The sequence below is a fragment of the Dipteris shenzhenensis genome, chromosome 14 (assembly GCF_047967505.1).
Source record: "Dipteris shenzhenensis isolate YYH24624 ecotype China chromosome 14, Dip_SZ_1.0, whole genome shotgun sequence".
Lineage (NCBI taxonomy): Eukaryota > Viridiplantae > Streptophyta > Polypodiopsida > Gleicheniales > Dipteridaceae > Dipteris > Dipteris shenzhenensis.
This window is the reverse complement of record NC_141609.1, coordinates 29790891-29798694: the sequence shown is the minus strand read 5'-3', so window position 1 is coordinate 29798694 and position 7804 is coordinate 29790891. Positions and strand designations below refer to the sequence as shown.

General features: G+C 39.2%; 1 pseudogene; it reads left to right on the top strand.

The window, feature by feature from the left end:
- The first annotated feature begins 1433 nt into the window (after positions 1 to 1433).
- On the top strand, positions 1434 to 6115 carry LOC147894448 (uncharacterized; annotated as a pseudogene).
- Positions 6116 to 7804: the final 1689 nt, after the last annotated feature.

Sequence of the window (7804 nt, the reverse complement as noted above, 5' to 3'; positions counted from 1 at the left end):
CCTCCCTCCTCCCCAAAACCTACCTCTTCCTTCCCCGAACCTCTATGGCAGGTCTGGTAAACCCTGCCTTAAGAGATATAAGAGATAAGAGAAGTCTCACCCACAGCAATCTTTGGAATCCATCTTCTCGATGGCAAAGACTTCCAAGTTCCATGCTGTTTCCAACCTGCACACAGGTTCAATACAGTTTACGGTTTTTGACAAAGATGTGATCCTGTCTTGCATGCCTTGAACCCGATTTTCCAATTCAATCTTTTCATTAAAAAGTCCTTCAAATCTTTGCTGACTAAGAGCTGCTTCTTCCTTCAAGCCTTGCAATTTCTCGGTGCTCCCCTTCTCACTTATGTCATGGCATTCATTTAGATCTAGTAGTTTTCCTTTCGTTTCTGATTAGGCAAATCGTGGCAAGCCTAGGCAAACTTCAAGGACATCCTAGGCTTCACAAAATTGGCATCTTAGCCCTCTCCCTCGTAGCAAGTATGTAAGAATTTGGCGTATTTATAAGGCCCGTTAGATTATGAATCGGATGCACTCAAAACCGTGAAAGTTTAAACTTGAAATTTCTTAAAATTCCTTTTTGTTTTTTAGGAATGTGTGCATGATTGACAAATCTGTGAAGCGAGATGTAGTTTTCCTAAGACAATGCTGAACAAAGGTGTTTCTTTCTTGTTTCTTCTCTTTAATAACTTTGAAACATTGCTTCTTAGAAGTAAATAGAAAATGTGATTCAAATTTCACCCAATAAAGAATACATAGATTCCAAAATGGATAGTTTGACTATTCAAAAATGGATAGTCAGCAAACACTTTAGAGAGTGGGCACGACCTCTTAGTTTAGAGAGTGGATTTGGCACTACCTCTTAGTTTAGTATGAGAGGATACGTGAGATAAGAGCAAAGATGTAAAAAAGTAATTATATATAGGCATCCAAGTCTCTTGCTAAAGCCTTGCCCTTTAAGAAGGATGTGCTAACAGACACATTGTGTAAGAATGCAATGTAGTTCTTAAGATTGAAAATATACATCTTGTGATTTTAAAGAGCCTAATGTATAGGACTTCACATTATCTTCCAACCATGCTGTAAGATTTTCCAGACTGTGTACTAGTGTTGTAGAAAATTATGGGAAGATGTGGTTTTGATTAACCTTGCATTGCTTGTAGCTAAATGACGTAGTGCTCTTTCTTGCATGGTAAATAATGTCGAAGAATTTGTACTTATGATCTGATGTTACACACTCCAAGCAAGCCGAATGGGCTATCAAGAAACAAAGATAGAGGCTCATACAGAGGGCCTGCACATAGTGGGATGAATCTAGGGAGGGTAAGCCTCTCTTGTCTCCTCACTTGCTAGCTAATGAGAAGAAATCCTATATCAGTGGCTTCATAGAGCTTGGAATGGAGTACTACAAGCCAGTCTTCAATAAGAATCGACCCATGGTAAAGCCATCAGTCGTGCGAAGGGTACCCAAAATGAAGCCTGATGAACGAAAGATAAGCGATGGGAATCTATCATCTGCAGGTATCTATTCTTGTTTTTTCTATTACAGTGCAAAACTAATGTGTGCTCTATTCAATTGTTTCCGAACGCTTTTGTACTCATATTGTGTCCATGTAGGTCTCTCAAAACCGATTGCTCATGTGGATCTTGTTACCCCACCTGAACCTCCTCGAAAGGTTTCTGGGAGCAGTGGTGTGTTGCTATCCTCCATAAATGAGAGGATGGAATTGCAAAAGAGCATGGATGCGATGGTTGCTGCGATAAACAATATATCAAAAACCCTCATTCCTGATAAATCTCAAGGTAAAAATCTCCGGGCAATCCCTTCTCTTGTACTTGCAATCATGTTTCTTTCCTTTTGTTTGTATAGGCAACTGCTTTTCTAAGTCTTTGATTTCAGCCTCTGTTCATAGTATTTTAAAGTATGCTACGTACCTTCGTTGCATATTGCATGCACACTACATGTAAATTTTGCTTATTGAGTGTAGACATATTCGTTTAGGAGCTGCCATGCCTATCTACAAGGCGCCTTACATGTCTCGTAGAGCTCTGCAAGCAGCCCTACATGTCTGCGCGTTCCCTCATTGCATGCTCTAATGGTGGGGCTTCTCATGTACTTCCATTTTTGCATCAATTGGGGCTGCTAATGTGCATGCTCATTTGGGGTTGCAATTCAGTGTACAACATGCATACAATGTACTTCCCCTACATACAATGATTTCGGGCTGCTAATGTAGTTCCCTTGCCGCATGGTTTGTGTGGTTGCTAACGTTCTTGCCATGCAGCCCCAAATGAAGGCAATGCATGTGGCGTAGAGGACAATGCAAACAAGGCAGAAGAAGCAAAACACAAAGCTTATAATGCATCGGGAGTACGACTTGGTGTAGAGGGCTGCTAATGTTCTTCCCATGCAGCATATAATGAACCCAATGCATGTGGTACAGAGGACAATGCAAACAAGGCAGAAGAATCAAACCACAAAGCATATAATGCATCGGGAGTACGACTTGGCATTCTTATACCACCACCAAAGCACATGAATTTAAGAATGATAGCTCCCATGGATCATGGAAAAGTATTGATGCTACCATTCTGTAAAATATTGCATGCCTCCTGCCCCTGCGACTACCCCTAACCCAACTCCTCTCAGATGTAGCACTGTGACTACCTGTCAGGGAACTCCTTTGCTAGTAGCCCATGGCTTTATCGGGAGTCTCGATGAGTTTGTCACATAGATGACCAATGCGGAGGCAACGAGATTCTTCTCTTTGCTATCCTAGAGGACCTCAGCAAATCCCTCCCCTACACCAACGGCTAGACCTACTATCCAACCATCCCCTCTAGCCCCTTCGACTGAGGGGTCATCACTTGGGCGTGCCCATCATAAGGGAAGGAAGAGTAGGAGGGGTTGCTTATGTTGTGCTGACTCAAGTGATGTAGACGAGTCAGCACACTCACATCCCTATAGGTCTCCACTTGGTCCTGAGCCCCAGTACCAGCCAGGTCCCTTGCCCTCTCCTACTCCCATTGCTACTCCTTGTTCTGTAAGCGCTCGCACAAACACCACTTACCCTAACTCTGTCACTACATGAGTCCTCCTTACCCAATCGAGGACTTGTCCTATGAAATCACGACTACTAGAGAGATAATATAAAATAAAAAGGGCTCAGCAGTGATGGCCACCATGAGGCGATTGATGGGCCACCACTTCAGGAGCGGCATAGCTACTGATTGGCGGTACCAAGATGAGGGAAAGAAGCAGGTAGTCATTGATGAATTGAAAAGACAATATCCTAATCCTCCAAATTGGGAGTTAAATTCAGATCATTACATGAAAGAGCACATGGGTTTCCTCTTAAAGCATCGTAGGTCACAAAACATCTTGTGATCATTTTAGCTTCTACTCAAAATGACCTAGGCAATTCAAGCAGGCTTATTCCTCTATTGTGCTTCTCCTTAATTCATCTTTATTTGCATATTTACCTCTGTGTGTTTTCTGGTTTGGCTATAGCTTTGCTTAGACCTTTGAGATTTCGTCCTCGACCAGTTTTGCCACCTATTTTTGTAGGATAATCCTTTTCAACGGACCATTGAGAAGACGAGATGCCAGACTGTATTGTAGGAAAGCAAGGAGAATAGGATTCTCTCTTAGATTGTCCATCGAACTTTAGTTATCATATAACAGACATGTCTTATAATCGAGCAAATAACAAACATGTCTTATAGCCGAGTGGGTTCTGTGTGTGTGTGTGTGTAGAATTACCAAAAAAAATTGTGTGTGTGTATGTGTGTGTCTTATAGCCGACTGGGTTCTCTCTGTCTCTCTCTCTCTCTCTCTCTCTCTCTCTCTCTCCATGTTGCAGCGGAGTGGATTTTCTCTCTCTCTTTCCATGTTAGAATGCAAGCAGAGGTAGGAGAAGAAAGAAGATCAGCTAATTTTATTTGAGGGTGAAGGTTAGATATTAAGTTGATTGGTTTTTGTCTTATCGCATTGAAATCTTAGACACATGATTATGTAGAAGAGGACTTTACCCTTCTTAGTCAAGGTAAATGTAGATAAGAAATTTCATCCTTTGCTTTTGTCCTAGGGAGGAAAATTAAACTTGTGGGATAGCTCCCATATTTTATTTAAATTTAGAACTTGTATTAAAAGTTACATGTATATTGAAAGAGAAATCGAGTGCAGTTTTATAGTAGCTAGCCTTCTACTGAGAGGATTTCGATTAATTGTCCCTAGATTTGTGTAGGTCATCGAGGAGACTCTCTATTAGCTTGGTGCTTGGTTAGCAATCCAAAATCAAAACTATAATTGAGGTAAATTTATCATAGCTTTGCTTGCTCTACTCAATAACCCACCCTTTGGCACATTTTCCCTCTCAACATTGTTATTGCTGAGTTGATAATATTACATGACTATTAGATATAGATGTAGTGTCATATTTGGCCTTTCGGCATAATACGTCGATCATCTAATTTGTCATGTAATATTTGAGTCAATTACTTGGGCCATGCATTTGCATGGTGCTTATCTTTCCGCACTGGATCGTATTACTTGATTATACATGCGGTTAGATAAGTAGGTCCGCATTTTGACATTTGGTTGTAATATTCGACCTTTGATGTCATTACAAGGACTCCTTACCATTGTTTTGAAATTATCTTGACATTTGGTCATATCATTCGACTGTATGTGTCATCTGTCAACCTTAGAAGAGTAATAGGATTCAATACTTTGTGGTTTATTTGGCTTTTGGTGTTGTTTCTTAGATATAGAATTTACAAAATAAGTAGGCTTTGATACTAGGTCATTTATTTGGCTCTCAGTGTCGTCGTAGCTTATTTCATAAAATAAAAGTTTAAACTTTGACACGTGGTCATTTATTTGGCTTTCGGTGTCATTGCAGGTTATCACTATTGTATGACAGCTTTGGCTTTGACACTTGGTCGTTTATTCAACTTTTGGTGTTGTTGTACTAACATTAATAAATGTAATTGTCCAAGCTTTGCCACTTAGTCAATTGTTTGATGTTCGTGTCATTGTAGCTTGCTTATGAAATGGTTATATGTGTTGATTTAAACTCACATGTCATGCACAAATTGGCAATCTAAATTTTGCAGATCATGCACATGCAGGTGGAGGGGAGGTTATAATTAAGGTTCTCATTTGATTTTGAAGTATACCGGTCTCCTATCATGGCATATTTTTTTAGGATTCAAGTGATTGACTATGATAATAAGGAGGAATTAGGTGTTGTTAGGGTGACAAGAGACATACGTCATCCCACATTCTTTCATGTTCATGAACAAATTGAAGATGATGAGCTTCTATTGGAACCCTTTGAGTTTGTTGACAATAACCAAACGGTAAGAGGATCGATGGACAATCAATGATCAACTCTTAGTGCACATCAAGAGAAGTCTATGCTGCATAGAGGAAACTCCTTATCCATGTAAAAGACATTGCACTCAACCAACTGATGACATAAATCTTGATGCTTAAGTGCACATGTCTTCAAAGCTTTCTTTTCGATTACTGAGCCCAAGTATTCTTGAACTTTGGCAGCATGAATCTGATAGAGTTAGATCAAAGCTAAAGGAAATGGTAGTGTCAAGGGATGATATGTTTGAGTTGCATTTTGAGGACTTCAATGGGGTGCCCCATGTCCGAATTTGGTGTCAAGAGTGTAATGAGCTTTATGGTAAAGGATCCATAGAAGGCAAACATGCAGCTTACAATTGCTTCTCTAACTTCATGAGATTTCACATCTTAGAAAGTAAAAAGCATGAGTTCAAGTATATGTTTGCTCAAGGACTATGAAAAGAAGATATGCCCAAAGTAGTGCATCAACCAACAAAGGATGACAAAAGAGAGAGAGAAGATGCAATAGAGAACATGAATTCTTTTATGTTGACAAATGAAGGTATTATTTGTTCCTTTATTCCTCAATTAGTATTTGCCATCTTCTTACATTGAGTCTCTTACTCATATCCTATCATTTCAATAGGTTGGGATTTTGAGGTTGTTGAAGATACAATACATGATTTTGAGGACAAAATCTTGGTGAAGGTGCGATGAAAGTATGATGATGCGTGGCTACGTTTATGTCCTCCAAGATAATATTTGTACACGGTTCTTTTTTTTCCAAGAAAGAGACTTCTATTAAGTAAGAGAAAAAACCCGTGAGAGCAAGCTCAAAGCAGAATAGATCATGAAATCATGAGGATAAATAAAAAACCCCCTCAGATTGAGGTGGAAAACAACCAAGGCTGAGGCTGAAAGTGCCACCTCAACCCTGTAGTGGTCTCAGAGAAGAAAGGAGAATCCTTCCATTCCCTGAAGAAAGAAGCCCTCCTAGCTGAGGCTACACGAGAGTCTCCCTGCATACCCGGTTCTCAATAAGCACACAAAGGAAAACTCTCATATCAAGTCACTCACAAGAAAAATTGAAAGTCCAAAGGTAGTACTCACTGGCTTGTGAGGGTGTCCTTGAAAGGATAAGGAGCATGATCCAAAGCAAAGATCTCTTAGCAACTTTTTGGTTTCAACAAAAACTAGAACGCTAAGTACGAGTGCTTTCTCTGTTGATTCAAGTTTTAATAGAGAAAATGAAACTTCTTTTGTAAATTTTGACTTGCTATGTTGGGGTCAAAGTAGGTAACAAGTATGTCAAGATAAAACCTTTCTTAGATTATCAATGTGGTGCAAAATATTGGTTTATAGAGCATCATGTCAAGGCGGCATTATATAATGGAGGTAGTGACATTCATGTGGATGGATGCTTTCATCACATAAGTTGCATATGCATTTCACAAGATGGGCAACCATTTAAAGGTTTTACATGCCACTGTTGCAAGGGGATAGTTAAACTTGCTAACTTTAGAATGAGATTGTATAGAGAAGAGAAGGTTAAGAACAAGAGCAGAGATAGGGGTACCAGTTGTGGAAGAAGGATTTTAGAAATGAAAGTCTTTTTGCTAAAAGGCAAGTAAGAGACCTTTATAAGCAACTATAGTGGACAAAGTCTCAGGTTGCCATTCTTTCAATAAGAGTCCGCACTTTAAGAGAAGCTAGTGCTCATAGAGTCTCTAAAAAGATTTGGCAACAATATAATCGAATCCCATAGATTGGAAAAGTTTGGTGGTCAATTTGCCTAATGGTACTTTCTAAAAGATTTTGCCACAAGCATAATCATGTCAAGTGCAGGACGAAGATATAGTGAGAACACAAAGAGGTTGCAAGGATGTGGGGAGGCCCAAGGTTACATGACTTTTTGAGTTCCAACCTCAATCGACCTTCTTTATCAATGACAAAGCGAGGGCAAAGACTTGCTACTCAATTTGTACCTAGTATACATGGATATATTTTTTATGCAATCACTGAAACTTATGAAAAATAAAAAGAAAAACATGGAATCATAACAAGGATTCCCTTCATCATAGTGGAAGATGAAACTACAACAATAAAGAAGCAGATAAGGTAACCATGTCAACCTCATTTTTATCTAAATTATTTTCATAATCTAAATCTTGTTTTTAAATGCAAGAGGATTGCATATGAACTTATAGACTTGTGCTTATTATTGCTTGTAGGTGGAATCCAAAGGATGACATGCTCATGGGTTTTGATGGATATAAAAGAGATGATCATGAGTGCATGACTACATGCACGATCAAAGTGGGAGAAGGACAAAAAGGATATGATCAAATTATTGATACCTAAGTGTCAATTGGCTATTGGCAATGTTTGGATCACCTTAAATCATGTCATTATTGTGTATGATGCTTCTTCTATCGACAAGCATATGCT